Raw genomic sequence first — 24,670 nt, forward strand, 5'->3', positions numbered from 1 at the left:
TTCAGCTCTTGGCACAAATTTAGTCAGATCGGCCTGGGTTGTGGCCAGTTGCTCTTCTGAACCACTGGAAGACTTGCTGTCGGCTAATATGCCCGAATCAGTTGACAGTATGACAGTAGATTAAGCGCCACTAATTTAATAAAGCTGCTCTGAAGACGGAGCTGATCTGTCAATGAAGACCCGAGAGGACCACATGGGTGGGGGCTCGGGAGGGGCGACCGAGGGTACCAAACTGCCTGAAGTAACACTGAGGGGGAAGGAATCTATCGATCCTCTGTGAGGCGCAGTTATTTTCAGTCACCTGACTCTCAGACACCCAATCATTACCCATATTCATCAGAGACATGTAATGAACAGAGATATTGATTAACAGGGGCCGCTAAAGAGATTTCCCAACAGTGCTAGTTCACATTGATAGGTCTCCAATGGGAATAGAGGCCATGCAGCCCTGGAACATAACTTACTCTGTTCTAGGTCCTTCCATTGATTTTTTGGGGGAGGGGTTGGGGGAGGGACAGCCATGTACACAGTGCTGCTCCCTTGACCTTTTCTTGAAACCTTCTTTGAAAAAAAATACAAGAGAAAACCAATCCACTGCAGCAGCCAACAAGCACGCAGCCCTGCTCAAAGTTTCCACCTCTCCCCAGGCTGCCTGTCCTACCTCATCTTTGACTGCCGTGTGTGTTATCTTGATTTACAGAAATGCCCTCGAAGCTGGGACGTGCCAGTCAGAGCTCTGAGCCATCAGGCATACGAAGCCTTCCCTCCCCTAAAGATCAACATATGGCTTCGGGAAATTATCGTGTTAGGCTAATTGCACCAAGTTGGCATGGTAGGAACATAATGAGTCGCGGTTTCAGCACGCTGACCCCAAACCCAGTGATGCCAGCGCACGCTAACTTTCCAAGCATTTTGCCTCATGGCAGGAATCCTCATTGAGCTGCTGTTTGCAAAAGGCATTTGGTTAGATTTCTAGCGCGTGCCCTGAACCTGCGCTGTGCGTTCCAATCGTACAAGGGAGTGCTTGTACGGGAGCCCTTGACCTTCCAGGGAACCAGTGGTGATCCACACGCCATAACCATCAGAAGCCATGTGCTCCCTGACGGGCGACATGCTGCATAACATACTGATATGTAACTAGAAACCATTAAACCCCAGAGACACAAAATGTAAAGGATTAAGACAAGGACAGCTGTAAAAAATAAAGCTCAAATGCACCATTAGAAACCAGAAATACACAAAGCGCCACTGTTTGTCATCCACACTGGATATTAGCAACACTTGACTTGTATACTAACGAAATGCTGTAGGAACTGTAAGTCACCGCATAACCACTGTGGCTAGAGGCAAGTTTCTCTTTGCTCCAGTCTCTCCTTAGCTGAGCCCAGGTTTTGCATGACATTTAACTTCATTTGTCTCCAATTATTCTCGCCAACTTGCCTTAATCTGTCTTACCTTGTTCAGCAGACTTCTTCATCTTCATGTCCAGCCTCCCCTTGGACTCTGAGACGTTTGTCTGTAGCACCTTCGGCCTTTTCCTTGCCCTTCTTTATTCTCTTCATCATAATGTTCAGTTCAATTTCTGTTTTCTTGGCTGAAACCATTAAAAAAAAATCAGTTCAATATATTTTGATCCTCTGGGGTTACACTGTACCTTGACTTCTTTCCAAATGTAACAGCTTATAGGGAAAAAAATATCAAAGGCTTCAATAATTTTAAATCCCGAGTTCTGTGCATTGCACGGCAACTTCAAGTTTTGGAAATGCTCAAAAAAATGGTTGCAATCAAGTGAATTTGGAGGTTATCAGGGTTTTAGGCATGTGCTGTGTGAAGTGATTTGAAATTATTAGGCCGTTTCCAGGTTTTTAGAGAGATTCCTTTTTACAAATATAAGTGCTATTAACAATTCAAAGCACTCTCATAATTCCCCATCTTTGTTCCTCCCCATGATCTCAATTTCAGATTTCCTCATTTTTTTCTTAAGTGGAGAATTTCCTTTCAAAGTTTCACAAAGTCATTTGCAGGCTGAAAACAAGACACTTATTTGATTATTTTCAGATGTCACATCAATTGGTCTTCAGCAGAAAGTAATCCTGCAAGATGTTATGCTTCATGCTTTCTATTCTTTCAGAAACCACAGACTTGTGTGCTTGAAAATATGACTCTTTCCGAAGCCCTCAGCCGCACCCACAGAACGCATATGTGAAGATGGTTTCAGGCGCATATGCAGACATGCCTTTTCAAGGAAAAGCCCGCCTGCTCTTTGCAGATCTACTGTGAGTGTAAGCAGAGAGGGGAAAAGCAGGGGTGAAATCCAGGTAGTTGTGTCTCACAGGGAATTGTGTTCTAAATGCCTTAAAGATGGGCTGCTTCTCTGGTCCTCATAAGTGTGTGCTGCATAGTAGGTGATCAATGAACATTAATAGAAAAAATGGATATTGCAAATGGGGACTGGAGGTGGGTGGATGGAGCGCTTTGTTAAATGCCAAGTCAGAGCCAGCCTTAAGATTAGGCAAAGGCGGTGGCTGTCATACCTGCACAGATTGTATGCATCAGCTATTTGAGGACTCTGGAAGGTAAACAGCAGCAGAAGCACTGAAGATCAGGATTCAAAGTACTGCCGAAACAGCCTGACTTTGCCACTTTTCCCTCCAGTGTGCCCTGGCCTGAACTCAGGAAATCCTGAAGCCCGCGAAGTGGTCCTCAGGGCAGGACAAAGAGCGCTCCCAGTCAAGGAGGCAGTGGATGCTCACGGAGAGTGGCAGAAATTCCATCCCCTTTCTTTTTGCTCTGTTTTTCCGTGCCTGCCTCAAACCCAAGCAATCCTGTGGCAAGAGTAGCAGCAGCAGACACAGGAAACAACAGGTGCCTAGGTTCTCTAGGAAGGAAGCTGCCCGCCTGTATTAGAGGAGCTGCTGTCCCAAGAGGGTGGGAAACCCTTTGTGCTTTTTATCCCAGTCTGTCCTCCCACTGCTTTGTCCTGGAGGTGAGCAGTTCCAGGAAGTAAACTGCAGAGCAACAGCTTTCCGGCCAAAGGACCAAAAGCAAAGCTGGAAAGTTCCAGGGAGATGGTGGAGAGGGAGGCCCTAGGGAAAGTAACCCCTTAAAATGAATTCCTGGGCTCACCCCAAGATGCAATGCAAAGATCTGACCATGGCATGGACTGGCTACCAGATGGTGCTCACGTGGGACGGATCCCAGAAGTGCTTCAAGGGTTTTCAAAACTGAAGCGACACCGGAATTAAGACCCACAGAAGGCTGGTTGGAATTTGCAACCTAAACTCACTTAGACTGAATTGCTAAAATCATGCTGACATTCTCCATAGGATTTAAACAAAACCCAGAATCTAATAATATGTGTGGTAGGCAGACTTCTTGCTTTTAGTTTTTCAACTAGGGTAAAATATACACAATGAAAATGTATCATTAACCATTTTAAAGTGTACAGTTCAGTGGCATTAAGTACATTCACATCACTGTGCAACCATCACCACCCTCTGTCCTCCAGAATTTTCATCATCCTCAGCTGAAACTCTGCACCCACTGAACACTGACTCTCCATCACTTCTACCCTCACTGTTCTACTTTCTGTTTCTGTGAACCTGGGCTGAGTTCTCTAGGTACTGCATCTATGTGAAACTGTATAGTATTTGTCCTCTTGTGACTGGCTTATTTCACTAGCATAGTGTCCTCAAGGTTCATCCATGTTGTAGTATATATCAGAATTTCCTTCCTTTTTTAAGGCTGCCTATGATTCTACCATGTGTATGTACCACATTTTGTTTATCCATCCAACTGCTAATGGGCAGTTGGGTTGCTTCTACCAATAGGCAAATATCTAAGATGGTCCCTAACGATCCTCTATACCAGTTTTCATATTTTTGTGTGATCCCATCCCCTTGAGTGTGGGCTGGACTTGATGACTTACTTTTAACAAAATGACTGTATGGTAAAAGTGGTAAGACACAGTCAGAATATAATTCAAATTTTTTTCAGCCTATGAAGAACTAGGAAAACCCTTTATATGGGAGAAGACAATTGATATATATTACCAAGATGACAAAAGTGTTGTAATTGCTTGAAAAAGACTTAAAAGTATTTAAATGCTCCAACAATAAGGGCAAACACTCTTGAAACAAATGGAAAGCTAGAAGGTCTCATGTAGGAAATAGAGGATACAGGAACCAAATGGAAATTTTAGAACTGAAAGATAAGATAGTTAAAATTAAAAATTCACTGGATCAATTCATTACCAGAATGGGGATGGCAGAGCAAAGTCAGTGAACTTGAAGATAAGTCAGCAGAAATTACCCAATCTGAACAATAAAGAGAAAAAAATTGAACAGAGCCTCAGGGACCTGTGGGATAATAATAAAACATCTAGTGTGCATTATTGGAGTTCCAGAACAAAAGGAGAAAGAGTTCAGTGGGGGAGACAAGTATTTGAAAAACTAATCACTGAAAATATCCTAAATTTGGCAAAAGGCAGAAACCTACAGATTCAAGAGGCTCAGAAAACCCAAACAAGATAAAGCCAAAGAAATGCACACCCAGATATACAAAAGTCAAATTTCTAGAGTCTATAGATAAAAAAGAAAACCCCCCAAAGAAAAAACCTGAGAAAAGTAATACATTAATTATAGAGGAGCAACTGGAATGGCTGTGTTTTTCCATCAGAAACCAAAAGAGCCAGAAAAAAGCTGAACATTTTGAAAGTGCTGAAAGAAAAGAACTGTCAACCTAGAATTCTCAATCCTGTAAAAACATTCTTCAGGAATGAATGTGAATTAAAGACATTCTCAGATGAAGGCATTCTCAGTTTTCACCCCCAGTATGTATGTTCCAAAACAACTGCTAAAGGAAATTCTTTAGAAAGAGAGGAAATAATACCAGAAAGAAAGCTGGAACTTCAAGGAAGAAGAACAACAGAAATGATAAACATATGGACAAATACAATAAATGACTTTTCTCCTATTAATTCCCTGATGGCATTAAAGCAAAAAATATAGCATTGTCTGGTGGTGTTTTCGATGTATGTAGGTGTAATACCTAAGACAATCATGACACAAGATTATACCATGTATGATACTATTTATAGGATACACTCTAGAAGACAAAACTGGAGCAGTAGAGAACATGTAAGTGGTTGCTAGGGCTTGGGGTGGGGGTAGAGTATGACTACAGAGAGATAGTAGGCAGGAGTTTTGGAGCAATGAAACATCATTGTATCCTGCTTGCAGTGGTGGTAACAAATCTATATATGTACTGAATTTTACAGAACAATACAGAGAAAAAGTCGATTTTACTGTATATTAATTTTTAAAAAAGAAGAAATAGAATTAGGTCTCCTAGTACTCTAAATTCAGAGAAAGTGAAATATGCTTCCCCCACCCTCCCACCCCTCAGGTCGAAATGATACATCCCTTACTCTTACTTGTTTGCCTTTACAGGAATGCCCTTAAAGAGGGCAGAGTCCTTCACATCAAAATGATGAGGCTTAAAATAAAATCCTATTGGGGAAACTCATTGACTTAAATTCACCTTAAGTTTTAAATACTCTTTGCCTTATTTAGAGCAGTGTGTTTTGATAGAAGAGAGCCTGAAAAGGGGGACCCAGGAGATTTTGACAGGTGGTGCTACCAATTAATAGAAAAGGAACTGGTCTAGAGGGAAGAGTGTAGCTCAGTGGTAGAATGCATGCTTAGCATGCACAAGGTCCCAAGTTCAATCTCCAGTGCAATCAATCAATCAATCAATCTAATTACCTTCCCCCTAAAACCAAAAAATAGAAAAAAAAATTAAGAATTGGTCTGGAGTCATCTAAGAGCCTTCATGTTGAAAGACAAGTCTTGGAGAACATTTCAAATATTTGTGATGGAGAAGGACAGGGGAGGACTTTTTGTGATATTAACAACCTCAAGTCTCTCCCTTTAGCACAGGAAGCATCTCCTAACTCCTGGCTTCAGCAGTAGAGTTATTCAGTACCCTGTCATGGCTGACTGGAAATGCTGAATTCCCACCTACTCCCTCCAGATTGCTCCTCATGCACAAACAGGCTGCAGTACCATTGGGGTAACAAGGGTGTGAAGAACATCTTAGATGTTATATCTACATTGTCAAGTCCTTGGACTAGCTGCTTCTTCAAAGTAAGCAGTGAATGGAGTAGAGAAACCAACAAGGGAGATTGACAAGAGTGGTAAGGAGAGAACTAGACTCGTGGTAGGGAAGGTAGGCAAGTTAGAAGTGTCAAAGAGTGAATGGTCGACCATATGAAATACTCCAGAGAAGTCAGGTAAGGTGAAAATTGGGAAGCATTCACTGGATTTGGTGATTAGGGAAATTGTTGATACTTTGGTGCAAACAGGGCATGTCCACAACATATGCATCCCAGTGCCTACCAAGCCCAGTGCTTCTTGCTAGTTACAACTACTCCAACTTTAACCCCTACACAAAAAAGCCATGCTAGGTTGATTTTTGCAAGACCACAGCCAGAGACTGACCAGGCATGGGTGCCTGACCCAAGGGAAACCCATTTATAGACTGGCAGGTGACCCATGAGGAAGTCTGGTACAAAGCAAAGATAATAATTGGCTATTTAAAACAGCTCTGGCAGAACTTGGACTCTGATATATGAGGTAGACTGAGCAGTTGGATGTTAGAAAAAAAAGAGAGCCAACATGAAAAGAGAGACAGATAGACACAGGCTACATATGCTGAGAGAGATGGATAAAGAAGTTGGTCCCTACAGCAGCTCTGGACTGCCGGACTGCACAGATCCAGATGCACGTGGGCTTTATCAGCAAGTCTGCTGGCAAAGGGAAGGAAGCCTGTGTTAGATTGCAAAGAAAAGTCAAGGGTAAGGAGTACGTGTGTGTGCGCGCGCACGTGCATGTGTGCTTAGTAAGAGGAAAGACTCTGGCATGAAGGAGGATGTGAGGAATGACAGGAATGACAGACACTATGCTAACTTTTTTAAGTCCTGACTCTCAATCCAACCTTCCAGCCTGGGGGAATTATGCTTCTGCTACAAATATCCAAAGAATACAGAAATGCCTAGAGATGACCACCTACCAAGCGGACACAGGAGCTGCAGAATATTCAAAGTAGCCAGAGTAGGTGAAGGGAAGTGCACCATCTGTGAGTTTGAACCATGCACGAGGCTCTGTGCTAAGCCCTTTGCCTACGTCCCTCATATTTGCCCCACGTCACAGCTCAGGATTAACATAATTCTACTTTACATTTGAGAATTTGGGGCTCAAGGAAGTCAAGTAACAGAGACCATTGAAACTGGACCCTGAATACAGACTTGTTTGTCTGAAGTCGCTCTTTCCACTTTCCATCCTTTCTCCTATTCATGAATCTTGTATGCTTATCAATCAACCAGCAAATTTTTGCTGAGTTCCTTTGGGCGTTGAGAAGAGTAAAATAAAGACGTTTCCAACACAGTTGAGAAATAAACAAAAATAGGTGTAACATGGTAAGTGACAGTTCATGGTGGACTAGTCAGGAAACAGAAACTTCACTAGGTATTTCAGAGAGAATTCAATGTAAGGAATTGATTAAGTGGGTGTTGGAAACCTGAAAAAGGAAAAGGAGAATATTGAGGAAAAACAAGTATTAGCTATAGGCAGGCAGCTACCACCCCCTAAGGATCAGGTGACAAAACAAAGGAGGTCACTGGGTCATCAGAACCTAGAAGTTAACAGGAGAGGCCTGTTGAACTGGGGCTGAGACTCCTGAGAAAGTACAGTGATACTGGTACCTCAGGAGTACAGACCAAGCACCTCGTGGACCTGGGGCTCAGACCTGAGGAGGAAAGCTGCTGTGCAAAGGCTGTTATCTCAGGGGCCTGGGAGAGGGTGAGGGCTGAAGAACTGAGATGCAGATTTCTGAGAGGGCGTTACCTGGCTACTATGGTACCTCTGAGGTGGTTCCACGAAGCTGGCTCTAGGGATGGGGAACATTGGAGGTCGGAACCAACCTCTACTGCCTGGGGGCAGCACTGACAGAAACAGCAGCAATGCAGAAAGAAGCAAGTCCATTTCTCTCCCTCCTGACTTCTAATCTCTCTGGAATTACCACTGTTGGCAACATGTAACAGGGAGCCAACTGGCAAAGGAGAAACGGAGTTGGCCGAGTTCCAGCCCCAGCATCCCAGAGCAGAGTCCAGAAGAGTGTGTCTAGAGCTGAAAGACAACAGCACATGAACCAATATATACTCATTGCCAAACAAGGTGCAGAAGGCCAGAAAGGATGGCGGCAGTCATCCCGAGGGCTCTGGTTGTTGAGGGAGGCCTCACAGAAGGGCTGAGCCTTGGGCTGAACTCTAAGCATTGGCCAAGAGAGGATGAGGGCCACCACACGCTGAGGCAGAGCTGCAGGAAGTCTTCAGGTATGTTTAGAGACAGGCTGGAAGCAGGAGATCAAGATGGGAAAGTGGGTTAAGGGCTATTTTTCAGAATGAAAATAAATATGTAAATATCAGCATTATTTTTTATGGACTTTGTTAACAGGCAGAATGAGGAGTTTGGCATGTATCTCTTTAAAATGAAGGAAAGAGCTGAGCTGTGAAGAAGTCCCCTCCTAATGATGTCCCTCCTTTCAGGACCAGCTCATTGTCCGGAATATGGAACTTACAGCAGTAGAGCAAGTTTTAGGAATCTTGATTTCTGAAGTATGAGAGATTACCTAGGCCAACGATTTGTGTGTGTGTGTGCGCGCGGGTGTGTTTATTTCTTATTGCAAGAACACTTTTCCCAAACAAAATGTTAGATATAACCCCAAGGCAAGAAACAAATAGAAGCAAAGGTTCTCTGGGAGTGTCAGAGCTTCTTCCCCCAGTTGGCTCTCTCCTCTTTCTCCCACTGCACAGGCTTTGAGAGATAGGTCTTGAAAACCAGAACACAATTTGCTAACAACTAATCTAAATGAACTCCCTCACTTTATAGATGAGGAAGCTAAGGTTCAGAAAGTTTATTGGTCACTCCACAAATTAGTGCTAGATTGCAATTATAATGTAGATCTCCTGACTTCTGGTCCAGGACCATTTTCATTACAGTTGAAGTGGTCATATAATTCACGGTCTAAGCTAGGATGCATTTTAGAGGGAAAGAGAACACTAAAAAAACAAATTGACAAGCATAAACAGATCCACAAAGATAGTAACCTGGGACTATCCTGAGCAACCCAGACATTTATCCACCCTAATGAAACCTCACTGTATTTTATTTTTTATACTTTTCTAACTCAAGATGACCCTGGTCCCCGCCCCTGCTAACAAAGCTTTTTCCACATTTATTTTTTGATACCCATGGCCTCTCAATCTACTGAGTGCAAAGAATCCAAGACTGATCTGGACGTCCCCCCCGCCCCCGCCAGCTTTCCTATCCAGTATCTTTTAATGTAAATTGCCCTGATGCTTTTCTAGACTTTCATTTGTACAGGTGTAACAGGGCCTTGGGCAACAATCACCTGGTGATCAGAAATTGAAATGAGGAAAAGTTTGGGTTGGCTGAAAGCCTTACTGTATCAGTCAGCTTTTTAACTGAAAGCAACAGAGAATGACTAACTTATTTATATAGAAAAGATATATCAAATACTACTGGATGGCTCAAGGAATTGCTATGAAGACTGGATCACTAAGCCAGGAAGCAGGTAGGAACAAGAGAGGCTAAAAACAAGCAAACACAAACATCATATCCCAGAGCTAGTGCAGTGAGGACCTGGATAATGTCACCAGCACTGGGCATTAGATATTTCAGCTGGCACTGCTGACCCATAGACCCAGGATGACCTCTCTGTTGACCCTGCTCCTTTACAAAACCAGCTCTCAGTTCAGATAGTCCAAGTGGGTGAATCTGACCAGCCAATCCTAGGTCATCCCTCCTAGTCTAGTCTTTTCAAGCTTTTATAGTGGAAAGGAAGATTCTTCCTACAACACCATATTTTTGTTCCCAAATATTTGCTGCCCTTCCCTGAGGGGAGGATTATACTTCTCTGTCTCTTTGACATTCAGGTTGACCATATTGCTTATTTTGGCCAGTAAAATAGGAGCAGAAATTATATGGATAACCTCCAAATGGAAGCATTAAGAGCAAGTGTGTACTTTGCCATATGTTCTCCATCTGCCTCAAGAATAGCCATAGTTGAGATCAGCTAAGATGGTGGAGTGGAAAGACCCTGAGCTCACCTCCTCTCACAAACACACCAAAATCACAACTATTTGCAGAGAGAAAACACAAGACTTTAGGTAAAAACAGTAATCCGATAAGAGCCTGGGCCAGACCAACCTGCTAGTCTTGGAGAATCTCCCAGAGAAGAGGGGGTAGCTGCAGCTCACCCTGGGGACATATTCGACACTGGTGGCAGCCATTATTGGGATCACCTCTAACATGTGAATACTGGTGCTGGTAAGTGCCATTGTGAAATTCTCCCTCTAGCTCATTAGAGCCAAGACCTGGACCCACCCAACAGCCTGTAGGCACCAGTGCTGAGACCCCTCAGGACAAACACTAGCTGGGTGGGGATGCAGCCCCACCAATTAAAAAAACAGGCTGCCCAACTTGCAGAGCCCACAGTTGCCTAGAGACACGCCTCTAGACACGGCCCTGCCCAACAGAGGGGCTAGGACCATCTCCCCCCACCAGTGGGCAGGCACCAGTCCTGTCTTTCAGGAAGGCTCCACTAGCCTCTAGACCAGTCTCAGCTACCAGGAGACAGAAACCAAATGCAAGAAAACCCAAATCCCACAGCCTACAGACCCAGCCTGCCCACAGCAGGCAAGACCCTGCCCTGGGATAAGCTGGGTCCCAGCCATGCTTACTAGCTGGCCAACACAAGCTTTGGGACACACTGTATCCCATACCCAACTGTGTCAGAAACCATCGTCCCCTGCTCCCACCAGCAAGCTGACAACAGCTCTGGGATCCCTGGGCCCTGCAGCCAGACTCCAGGATCTGGCTCTGCCTGCCAGTAGTCTGACACTAACCCCAGGACCTGGCTTCACCCATCAGTGAATGGGTAACAGCCCTGGAGTCCAGTGAACCCTGACTCTGCCCACCAGTGAGCCACTACTAGCTCTGGGGCCCCTTAGGATTCTGCAACCAGCCAACTTGTGACAAGGCCCTGCTAAACAGCAGCCAGCAGCATCTGCACAAAGCAGGGACTGGCAACCAACCAGACTAGGGACCAACCAAGCCTACCATACTGCCCATAGAGTCAGCCAACCACACAGAATTACCCATGCAGCTTCATAGGAGGAACCCCTAGAGCCCCTTGGGTGACAAGAGAGGAGTGCACTGCTGGGACACATAGAACATCTACAGAGGGTTACTTCTCCAAGGTCGAGAAATGTAATTCAACTACCACATACATAACACAATAGCAACTTAGGCAAAATGAGGTGGCAGAGAAAATATGTTCCAGATGAAGGAACAAGATGAAGCTCCAGAAAAAGAACTAAATAATGTAGAGCTAGGCAATCTACCTGAGAAAGAGTTTACAGTAATGATCATAAAGTTACTAAAGAACTCAGGAGGAGAAAGGATGCACAGGGTGAGAAGGTAGAAGTTTTGAGCAGAGTCAGAAAACAAAGAACAACCAAACAGAGATGAAGAATACAATGACTGAAATGAAAAATACACTAGAAAGAGTATACAAAATGATAGAGAGGGACACATGAGTAAGCTGGAAGACAAAGTAGTGGAAATCACTGCCACTGAAGAGAAAAAAGAATGAAAATAAATAAGAACAATCTAAGAGACCTCTGGGACAACATCAAATGTGCTAATATTCATATTCTAGAGGTCCCAGAAGGCGAAGAGAAAGAGAAAGGGGCTGAAATAATATTTGAAGAGATAACAGGTGAAAACTTCTCTAACCTAGGGAAGTTAACAGTCACCCAAGTCCAGAAAGAAAAGAAAGTCCCATAAAGGATTAATTCAAAGAGGAAAACATCAAGACTCATTGTAATCAAAATAATAAAAATGACAGAAAAAGGAGATAATATTAAAAGCAGCAAGAAAAAACAAAAACAAATAACATACAAGGGAATTCCCATAAGGCTATCAGCTGATTTTTCAGGAGAAGTTCTGAAGGCCAGAAGGGAGTGGTATGATACATTTAAAGTAGATGAAAACCTACAAGCAAGAATAATCTACATAGCAAGGCACTCATTCAGATTTGATGGAGAATTTAAAAGCTTTACAGACAAACAAAAGGTAAAAAATTCAGCACCACCAAACTAGTTTTAAAACAAATGTTAAAGGACTTCTCTAGGCAGAGAAGGCCACAACTAGAAACAAGAATGTTATGAAATTAAAAAACTCACCAGTAAATGCCAACATACAATAAAAATAAAAAATCAACCACACACAAAGCTAGAAGGGAGGTTGAAAGATAAAAGTAGTAAAGTGATCTATATCCACAAAAAGCAGTCAAGGGATACATAAAACAATTAGATGTCAAATATGGTATCAAAAACAGAAATTGTGAGGGAAAGAGAGTACAAATGCAGGGGTTTTAAAATGCATTTGAAATTAAGAGATCAGCAACTTAGAACTCTCATGTATATGTATATATATATGTGTATATAGAGACAGCTATAGAAACACCTCATGGTAACTACAAACAAAAAGCCTATGATAGATACACACACAAAAAAGGAATACAAACGTAACACTAAAGATACTCACCAAATCACAAGAGAACAAAACAAAACAACTAACAAAATGGCAATAAGAACAACATATAGATAACCACCTTAAATGTAAACAGACTACGTGCTCCAAAAGATAGAGTGGCTGAATGGATACAAAAACAAGACACGTATATTTGCTGCCTGTAAGAAACTCACTTCAGATCTAAAGACACATACAGACTGAAAGTGAGGGGATAGAACAAGGTATTCCACACAAAGAGAAATTAAAAGAAAGCTGGATTACCAATACTTATATCAAACAAAATTGACTTCAAAATAAACATTGTTACAAAAGACAAAGAAAGACACCATATAATGATTAAGGGATCAATCAAGAAGATAACAATTGTAAGTATGTATGCACCCAACGTAGGAGTACCTCAATATATAAGGCAAACATTAAGACAAACAAAAAAAAAAGGAGAAATTGCCAGTAACACAATTATAGTAGTCTTTAACACCCTACTTACTTCAATGGACAGACCACCCAGACAGAAAAGTCAATTAGGAAACACAGGCCCTAAATAACACATTGGACCAAATAGTATTCATTGACATACATAGAGCATTCCATCAAAAAGCAGCAGAATACACAGTCTTTTCAAGTGCACATTGGACATTCTCCAGGATAAATCACACACTAGGCCAAAAATTAGGCCTCAGTAAATTTTAAAAAGTTAAAATCATATCAAGTATTTTTTCTGACCACACTGAGACCAGAAATCAAATACAAGAGAAACAAAACAAAACAAAACAAAAACAGCAAAAAGCAAAAACATGTGGAGGCTAAACAATATGCTACTAAACAACCAACAGATCACTGACAAAATCAAAGAGGAAATAAAAAAATACCTAGAGATAAACGAAAACAAAACCCAATGATCCAAAACCTATGGGATGTGCAAAAGAAGTCTGAAGAGGGAATTTTATAGCAATACAAGCTTACCTCAGGAAACAAGAAAAATCTCAAACAACCTAAACTGACACCTATAGGAAACAGATTAAGAAGAACAAACAAAACCCAAAGTTAGTAGAAAGAAAGCAATCATAAAGATCAGAGCAGAAACACATGATAGAGAGACTAAAAAGAAAACAGAAAAAGATCAATGAAACTAAAAGTTGGTTCGTTGGAAAGGTAAACAAAACTAATAAAGCTTTAGTCAGACTCATCAAGAAAAAAGAGAGAAGGCCCAAATCAATAAAATCAGATATGAAAAAGTAGAAGTTAAAACTGACACCACAGAAATACAAAAGATCATAAGAAACTACTACAAACAACTATATGCCAATAAAATGGACAACCTAGAAGAAAAGGACAAATTCTTAGAAAGGTACAGTCTCCCAACACTGAATGGAGAAGAAATACAAAATATGAACAGACCAATTACCAGTACTGAAATTCAATCATTAATTTTAAAACTCCCAACATTGAAAAGTCTAGGACCAGACGGCTTCACAGGTGAATTCTGCCAAACATTTAACGAACAGTTAACACCTATGTTTTTCAAACTGTTCCAAAAATTGCAGAGGAAGGAACACTTCTGAACTCATCCTACAAGGCCACCATCACCCTGATATCTAAACCAAATGACGATATCACACACACAAAAATTATAGACTGGTAAAGCAAAGATGCAAAAATTTTCACCAAAATATTAGCAAACTGAAACCAACAATACATTGAAAAGATCATACACCATGACCATGTGGGATTTATATCATGATCATGTGGGATTTATCCCAAGGATGCAAGGATTTTTCAATATCCACAAATCAATGTGATACACCACCTTAACAAAATGAAGAATAAAATCGTATGATCTTCTCTATAGATGCAGAAAAAGCTTTTGATAAAGTTCAACATCCATTTATGATAAAAACTCTTGGGAGGAGGTGCCAAGATGGCGGAGTAGAGAGACTCATAGCTAACTCTCCCACAAATACACCAAGAATTACATCTACAGACCCACTGGATTGCACAGAACATCTACTGAGCTCTGGCAGAGTGTCTCTTGCTTCGAAATACAGGAGGATCCTCACAAAATCTGATAAGAGAAAAAAAGAAAGAAAAGAAAAAAGAAAAAGGAAATCAGTGTGGGACTGGTCCTGCGGGGAGAGGGTGGAAAAGGAAGAAAGGCACCCTCACGCTGAGATGCCCCTCTCCAGCTGAGAGGTTAGCAGGGACAGAAGTGGAGCTTCCAAGGCTCGGAGGAGAAAGTGGCAGCTACTTGGCACACAGAACTAAGAAAAATTAGCATGGAGGGTCCCTGCAATCTCCTAGCCCTAGACACATGCTAACAGGGACAAGCCAGACTCGCTGTTGGAGATCGGTGATGGGCCAGGGGAAAGGGCTAGGGCCCACTGCACAAAGGCATCTGCAGGGGGCTGGAGGATGGTGTGGCAAGACTATCCCTTAGAGTACAAGGAGAGATAAAGAATTTCACATACAAGCAAAACCTTAAAGAATTCAGCAATACTAAACCTATCCTAAAAGAAATATTGATACTCTAAATAGAAAATCTACTCTAAATAGAAAATCAGCAGGAAGCTACAGAAACAAAAAAAACATAATTGGAAATACAATAACTACAAAGAGTTGAAAGAGAATAAACATGAAGATGTGAAATAAAGGACATCAAAATCATAAAAGATGTGAGGGGAGCAAGAAAATATACATTTTTTTTTCTTTTTTTTCCTTCATTCTTTTTAGGATGTATTTGAACCTACATGACTACCAGTCTAAAGCATACAGATATAGTAATGAGTTAACACACTTGAAAAACAGGCTAACCACAAATCAAAAGCATACAATTGAGTCACAAAATCTAAAAAGGAACCAAACTAATACAAAAGAAAATTATGAAACCACAAAAAGAAGAACAAAGAAGCAAAGTAGAAATACCAAATCAACTGGAAAACAAAAGTTCAAAATGGCAATAAACACATATCTATCAATAATTTCTATAAACCTCAATGGACTAAATGCTCCAATCAAAAGACAGAGTGGCAGATTGGATAGCAAAACAAAAGCCTACAATATGCTGCCTCTAAGAGACCCACTTTAGAGTGAAAGACATACACAGATTGAAAGTGAGAGGATGAAAAAAATATTTCATGCAAATGGAAATAACAAGAAAACGGGAGTAGCAATACTCACATAAGACAAATAGATTTTTTTAAAGGCCATAAAGAAAGATAAAGAAGGACACTATATAATGATCAAAGGAGCAATACAAGACGAGGATATTATACTCATTAACATATATGCACCCGGTATAGGAGCACCTAAATATATAAAACAAATACTAACAGATATACAGGGAGAAATTGATAGAAATATAATAACAGTAGGAGACTTTAACACTTCATTGACATCATTGGACAGATCTTCCAGACAGAAAATCAATAAGGCAATGGACTTACTAAATGAAACAGTAGAATAGTTGGACCTGGTTGATATTTTTAGGACATTACATCCCCCCAAAACGGAATATACATTCTTTTCAAGTGCTCATGGAACATTCTCTAAGACAGACCACATACTCAGGCACAAAAGAAGCCTCAACAAATTTAGGAGGATAGAAATTATTTCAAGCATCTTCTCTGACCACAATGGCATGAAACTGGAAATCAACCACAGAAAAACAAGTAAGAAAAAAAAAAAATGACAACATGGAGAGTAAATAACATGCTACTAAAAATAAACCCAATGGGTCAACAATGAAATCAAAGAAGAAATTTTAAAAATACCTTGACACAAATGACAATGAAAACACAACTACACAAAATCTATGAGATGCAGCAAAAGCAGTCCTAAGAGGGAAGCTCAAAGCAATACAGGTCTTCCTCAAAACACAAAAACAATCTCAAACACCTTAAAGAATCAGAAAAAGAACAAACAAAAACCTAAACTCAGCAAAAGTAAAGAAATAATAAAAATCAGGGAGGATATAAACAAAATAAGAGACTTAAAAAATGATAGAAAAAAAATCAAACCAAGAGCTGGTTTTTTGAAAGAGAAAACAAAATAGACAAACCTCTGGCCAGGCTTCTCAAGAAGAAAAGAGAGAAGAGACACACACACACACACACACACACACACACACACAGAGTAAGAAATGAAAATGGAGAAACGACAACCATCACCACAGAAATACAAAAAAATAACAGAATACTATGAAGAAATCTATGGCAATATATTGGACAACTTAGAAGAAATGGACAAATTTCTGGAAACACACAGTCCACCAAAACTGAATCAAAAAGAAATAAATCATTTGAACAGATCAATCACTAGAAGTGAAACAGAATCAGCAATAAGAAAACTCCCTGCAAACAAAAGTCCTCGACTAGATGGCTTCACTGGAGAGTTTTACCAAACATACAAAGGGGAGTTCATACCAAACCTTCTCAAACTCTTTCAAAAGACTGAAAAGGAGAGAATACTCCCAAACTCATTCTGTGAAGCCACCATCACCCTGATACCAAAGCCAAAGACACTACCAAGAAAGAGAACTAAAGGCCAATATTGTGATGGACACAGATGCAAAAATCCTCAATAGAATATTGCAAACAGAATCCAACAAACAACACATAAAAGTGATTATACAATATGATCAAATTGGGTTTATTGCAGAGACACAGGGATGGTTCAACATATGCAAATCCGACAATGTGATACACCACATCAACAAGAGAAAGGACAAAAGCCACATGACCATCTCAATAAGCGCAGAAAAAGCATTTGATAAAATTCAGCACTCATTTATGATAAAAACTCTAACCAAAGTGGGGATAGAGGAAACATATCTCAACATAATAAAAGCTATTTATGACAAATCTACAGCCAGCTTGTAATACTAAATGGTGAAAAGCTGAAAAACTTCCCACTAAAATCTGGAAGACAAGAATGCTCACTCTCACTACTTCTATTCAACATAGTCTTGGAATTCCTAGCCACATCAGGCAAGAAAAAGAAATAAAAGGGATCCAAGTTGGAAGAGAAGAGGTAAAATTGTCGTTATATGCAAATGACATGATACTATATATAAAAAACACTAAAGGCTCCACACAAAAACTACTAGAGCTGATAAAAGAATTTGGTAGGGTAGCAGGATACAAGATTAACATACAGAAATCAGCTGCATTTCTCTGCACTAACAATGAAATATCAGAAAAGGAAAATAAAGAAGAACCCCTATTAAAATTGCATCCAAAACAATAAACTACTTAGGAATAAATTTGACCATAGCAGTGAAACACATACAAGGAGAACTACAAATCATTGACTAAGGAAATTAAAGATGACTTAAAGAAATGGGAAAGATATCCTATGTTCTTGGATTGGAAGAATTAATATTGTTAAAATGGCCATAATACCCAAAGCAATCTACAGATTTAATGAAAATTACCCAGGACATTTTTCACAGAACTGGAACAAATAATCATAAAATGTATATGTAATCTTAAGAGGCCCTGAGTTGCCAAAGCAATATTGAAAAAGAATGAAGCTGGAGGAATAATCCTCCCAGACATCAGATAATAATACTACAGAGCTACAGTAATTGAAATAGTATGGTATTGGTACAGACATATGGATCAATGGAACAGAATAGAGAGCCCAGAAAAAACCCCACAAACTTTTGGTCAATTAATCTTCAACAAAGGAGGCAAGAACATACAATGGAATAAAGACAGCCTCTTCAGCAAATGGTGTTGGGAAAACTGGTCAGCTTCATGTAAATCAATGAAGTTAGAATAATCCCTCACACCACACACAAAAATAAACTCAAAATGGATTAAAGGCTTAAACATTAGACAAGACACTATAAGCCTCTTAGAAGAAAATACAGGCAAAACAGTATCTTACATAAATCTTAGCAATGTTCTGCGAGGGCAGTCTACCCAGGCAATAGAAATAAGAGCAAAAATTAACAAATGGACCTAATTAAATTTATAAGCTTTTGCACAGCAAAGGAAACCATAAGCAAAACAAAAAGATAACCTATGGAATGGGAGAAAATACTTGCAAAAGATGAGACTGACAAGAGCTTAATTTCCAGAATATATAAACAGCTCATACCACTTAACAAAAAACCAAACTACCCAATCCAAAAGTGAGCAGAAGACCTAAACAAGCAATTCTCCAATGGAGACATACAAATGGACAATAGGCACAGGAAAAATTGCTCAATACCACAAATTATCAGAGAAATGCAAATCAAAACTACAAATGAGGTATCACCTCACATCAGTCAGAAAGGCCATCATTCAAAAGTCCATGAACAGTAAATGCTGGAGAGGGTATAGAGAAAAGGGAACCCTCCTACACTGTTGGTGGGAATGTAGTTTTGTGCAGCCATTGTGGAAAACAGTATGGAGATTCCTCAGAAGACTAAAAGTAGACTTACCATATGACCCAGTAATCCCACTCTTGGGCACATATCCAGAGGGAACTCCAGTTCAAAAAGATACATGCACCCCAATGTTCATAGCAGTAATATTTACAACAGCCAAGACATGGAAACAACCTAAATATCCATCGACAGATGACTGGATAAAGAAGCTGTGATATATTGATACAATGGAATACTATTCGGCCATAAAAAAGAATAAAATAATGCCATTTACAGCAACATGGATGGACCTGGAGATCATCATTCTAAGTGAAGTAAGCCAGAAAGAGAAAGAAAAATACTATATGATATCACTTATACCTGGAATCTAAAGAAAAGACACAAATGAACTTATTTACATAACAGAAACAGACTCACAGACATAGAAAACAAACCTATGGTTACCAGAGAGGAAAGGGGGTGGGAAGGGATAAATAGGGAGTTTGAGATTTGCAGATACTAACTACTATATAAAAATAGATAAATAACAAGTTATACTGTATACCAGAGGAACTATATTAATATCTTGTAGTAACTTATGGTTAGAAAGTATATGAAAATGAATATATGTATGTTCCTATAAAAATAAAAAAAAAAGTTACAATAAAAGTTACACTGAAACTAGTACAATTGATACATAAAATATTTTCTATTTTCCAGTTCTGAAAAATATGTCTACATAATGGAAAAATGGAAGTTCATCTATTAAGATACCATTTTTAGTGGACTGAAAGACAGCAAAATGTAAGCTATAAGTAAACTTAATTTCATTATAAAAAATTAGTAAATAAAAAAATAAAGGCTAGGTAAGGATAAAGAAGTTGTGATATATTTATACAATGAAATACTACTAAGCCATTAAAAATAATAAAATAATACCATTTGCAGCAACATTGATGAACCTGGAGATTTTCATTCAAAGCAAGCCAGAAAAAGAATGAAAAATACCATATGATTAGTTATACGTCAAATCTAAAAAAAAAGGACAAATGAACTTATTTATAAAACAGAAGCAGACTCACAGACATAGAAAATAAACTTATGGTAAACAGATGGGAAAGGGGGTAGGAAGGGTTAAATTGGGACTTTGAGATTGGAGATACTGACTAATATATATAAAACAGATAAACAACAAGGTCCCACTGTATAGCACAGGGAACTGTATTTAATATCTTGTAGTCACTTACGGTGAAAAAGAATATGAAAATGAATATATGTATGTTCATGTATGACTGAAGCATTCTACAGTACACCAGAAATTGGCACAATATTGTAAACTGACTATACTTCAACAAATATATATATATATTTAAAAAAAAAGTCTCAAAAAAGTGGGCATAGTGGGAACATATTTCAACATAATAAAGGCCATATATAACAAACCCATAGCTAATATCATACTCAACAGTGAAAAACTGAAATCATCCCATCTAAGATCAGGAAAAAGACAAAGATGCCCACTCCTGTCACTTTTATTCAAAATAGTTTTTTAAGTCCTATCAGCAATTAGAGAAGAAAAAGAAATAAAATGAATCCAAATTGGAAAGGAAGAAGTAAAACTACTACTGTCTGCAGATAACATGATACTATACATAGAAAATCCAAAAGAGGCCACCAGCAAACTACTAGAGTTTATCAATGAATTTAATAAAGTTGCAGGATACAAATTAAGTATGCAGAAGTCAGTTGCATTTCTATACACTAACAACCAAATAACAAAAAGAGAAACTAAGGAAACAGTTCCATTTTTCATCACATCAAAAAGAGTATAATACCTAGGAATAAACCTACCTAAGAAGGTAAAAGACTTGTACTTGGAAAACTAAAAAACACTAATGAAGAAATTGAAGATGACACAAACCATGGATAGATACAACATGTTCTTGGATTGCAAGACTCAGTATTGTTAAAATGACCATACCGTCCAACGCAATCTACAGATTCAATGCAATCCCTATCAAAATACCAATGGCATTTTTCACAGAACTAGAACAAATAATTTTAGAATTTGTATAGAAACACAAAAGACCCCATATTAGCCAAAACAATCTTGCAAAAGAGGAACGGAGCTGAAGGAAATACGTCACCTGGCTTCAGAATATACTACAAAGCTACACTAATCAAAACAATATGGTACAAAAACAAGACACATAGATCAATGAAACAGATTTCTGAAATAAATCCACATACTCATGGCCAAATAATCTATGATAAAGGAGGCAAGAATATACAATGGAGAAAAGATAGTCTATACAATAAGTGGTGCTGGGAAAACTAGACAGCTACTGTAAAATAATGAAATTAACACATCTCTAACACTATAAAAACAAGCTCAAAATGGATTAAAGACCTAAGTGTAAGACTAAATACTCTACAACTCCTAGAGGAAAACATAGGCAGAACATTCTTTGACATAAATCACAGCAATATTTTTTTTGATCTGTCTCCTTCCTAGACTAATGGAAATAAAAGCAAACATAAATAAATGGGGGATCTAATTAAACTTAAGAACTATTTGCATTGCAAATGAAATGAAAAAACAACCTATGAAATGGGAGAAAATATTTGTAAATGATAAGACTAGTAAGGGATTAAGATCCAAAATATATATATACATATACAGCTCACACAGCTCAACATGAAAACAAACAACCCAACTGAAACATGGGCAGAAGAGCTGAATAAACATTTTCCCAAAGAGGAAATGCACATGGCTAACAGGCACATGAAAAGATGCTCAACATCACTAATCATCAGGGAAATTCAAATAGAAAACAAAGAGATATCACCTCACGCTTGTCAGAATGGCTATCATCAAAAAGAACGCAAATAACAAATGCTGATGAGGATGTGGATAAGAGGGAACTCTTGTACACTGTTGGTGAAAATGCAAATCAGTGCAACCACTTTGGAAAACAGAATGTAGGTTTCTCAAAAAACTAAAAATATACAGATTTAATGCAATCCCTATCAAATTACCCAGGACATATTTCACAGAACTCGAACAAATGATAATAAAATTTATATGGAGTTACCTAAGACCCAGAATTGACAAAGCATTACTGAAGAAAAAGAATGAGGCTGGAGGAATAACCCTCCCAGACTTCAGACATACTACAGAGCTACAGTAATCAAAGCAGCATATTGGTACAAAAACAGACATATGGATCAGTGGAAGAGAATAGAGAGCCCAGGAAAAAACCCACAAACTTTTGGTCAATTAATCTTTGACAAAGGAGACCAGAACATACAATGGAATAAAGACAGTTTCTTCCACAAATTGTGCTAGGAAAACTGGCAGCAGCATGTAAATCAATGAAGCCAGAATACTCCCTCACACCATACACAAAAATAAACTCAAAATGGATTAGACTTAAACATAAGATAAGACACAATAAACCTCTTAGAAGAAAATATAGGTAAAACATCTCACATACATCTCAGCAATGTACTCCTAAGGCAGTCTACCCAAGAAATAGAAATAAAAGCAAAAATTAACAAATGGGACCTAATTAAATGCATAAGCTTTTGCACATTGAAGAAAACCATAAACAAAACAAAATAACAACCTACGGAATGGGAGAAAATATTTGCAAAAGATGAGACTGACAAAGGCTTGATCTCCAGAATATATAAACAGCTTATATGACTTAATAGGAATAAAACAACCCAATCCAAAAATGGGCAGAAGACCTAAACAAGCAATTCTCCAAGGAAGACATACAAATGGACAATAGGCACACGAAAAACTGCTCAATACCACAAATTATCAGAGAAATGCAAATCAAAACTACAAATGAGGTATCACCTCACACCAGTCAGAAAGGCCATCATTCAAAAGGCCATGAACAGCAAATGCTGGAGAGGGTATAGAGAAAAGAGAACCCTCCTACACTGTTGGTGGGAATGTAGTTTGGTGCAGCCATTGTGGAAAATAGTATGGAGATTCCTCAGAAGACTAAAAGTAGACTTACCATATGACCCAGTAATCCCACTCTTGGGCACATATCCAGAGGGAACTCCAGTTCAAAAAGATACATGCACCCCAATGTTCATAGCAGGACTATTTACAATAGCCAAGACATGGAAACAACCTAAATGTCCATTGACAGATGACTGGATAAAGAAGCTGTGGTCTGTTTCTATGATGGAATACTATTCAGCCGTAAAAATGACAATATAATGCCATTTACAGAAACATGGGTATCCCTGGAGAATGTCATTCTAAGTGAAATAAGCCAGAAAGAGAAAGAAAAATACCACATGATACCACTCATATGTGGAATCCAAACCACCCCCCCAAAAAAACAGAAGACAAATGAACTTAAATATAAAACAGAAACAGAGTCAGAGACATAGAAAGCAAACTTGCGGTTGCCAGGGTGGAAGGGGTGGGTAGGGACAGACTGGGAGTTCAAGATTTATAGATACTGACAGGTATATATAGAATACATAAACAAGTTTATACTGTACAGTACAGGAAAATATAGTCAAGGTCTTGCAGTAGCTCATGGTGAAAAAGAATATGAAAATTAATATATGTATATTCATGTATGACTGAAGAACTACGCCAGAAATTGACACCCCATTGTAAACTGAGTATAACTCAAAAAAAAAAAAAAGAAAACTAACTAAAAATAGAACTACCATATGACCCAGAAATTCTACTCCTGGTGTATTTTTAAAAAATACAAAAACATTAATTCAAAAAGGTATATGAACCACAATGTTCATAGCAGCATTATTAACAATAGCCAAGATAAGGAAGTGACCTATGTGTCCATCAACAGAGGAATGGATAAAGAAGATGTGGTATATATACAATGGAATACTACTCAGCCATAAAAAAGAATGAAAATTTCCCATTTACAACAAGATGGAGGGACTTGGAAGGTATTATGCTAAGTGAAATGAGTCATAGAAAGACAAATACTGTATGATGTAACTTACACGTGGAATTAAAAAAAATACAACAAACTACTGACTATAACAAAAAAGAAGTAGACTCACAGATAAAGAGAACAAACTCATGGTTACCAGTGGGAAGAGAGAAAAGAGAAGGAGCAATATAGGGCTAGGGATTTAAGAGATACAAACTATTATGTATAAAATAAGCTATAAGGATATATTGTACAACACAGGGAATATAGTCAGTATTTTATAATAACTGTAAGTGGAGTATAACCTTTAAAACTGTGAATCACTAAATTGTACACCTGTAAGTTATATAAGATTTCACACCAACTATACGTCAAGAAAAAAGGAACAGCAATACTCTAGATGGGCACTGCTGTATCCACCTGGGTACAAGAAGTGAAGATGACATAGAGCAGAGCCACAGTCAACCCATGATGAACATGAAGCATTAGCAGGAATTAAACCTTTGTAAATCACTCAGATTTGCGAGAGCAATTTGTTATCATGGCATACTTAGTTTAATGTGACTGATAAATGCTCTTACTGAGATTCAGGATACATATGATGGAATATCCCCAAACACAGAAACAGACATTTGACCTCCAAAAATTCTCCCCTCAAAAAAACCCCGAAAACAAATTTTAAAAAGTGACTCAAAAAT

General features: G+C 38.9%; 1 long non-coding RNA gene across 6 annotated transcripts in view; it reads right to left on the reverse strand.

Annotated features, from left to right (window-relative positions):
• The window catches only part of LOC116280210 (uncharacterized), a 104,431-nt gene that overhangs the window by 60,187 nt on the left and 19,574 nt on the right, over positions 1 to 24,670 (reverse strand). For all 6 annotated transcript variants that reach the window (XR_012071919.1, XR_012071922.1, XR_012071920.1 and 3 more), the window contains one exon: positions 1,456 to 1,594. This is a non-coding gene — a long non-coding RNA (uncharacterized lncRNA). The remainder of the gene's footprint in view (positions 1 to 1,455; positions 1,595 to 24,670) is intronic.

This window comes from Vicugna pacos, chromosome 4 (assembly GCF_048564905.1).
Source record: "Vicugna pacos chromosome 4, VicPac4, whole genome shotgun sequence".
Lineage (NCBI taxonomy): Eukaryota > Metazoa > Chordata > Mammalia > Artiodactyla > Camelidae > Vicugna > Vicugna pacos.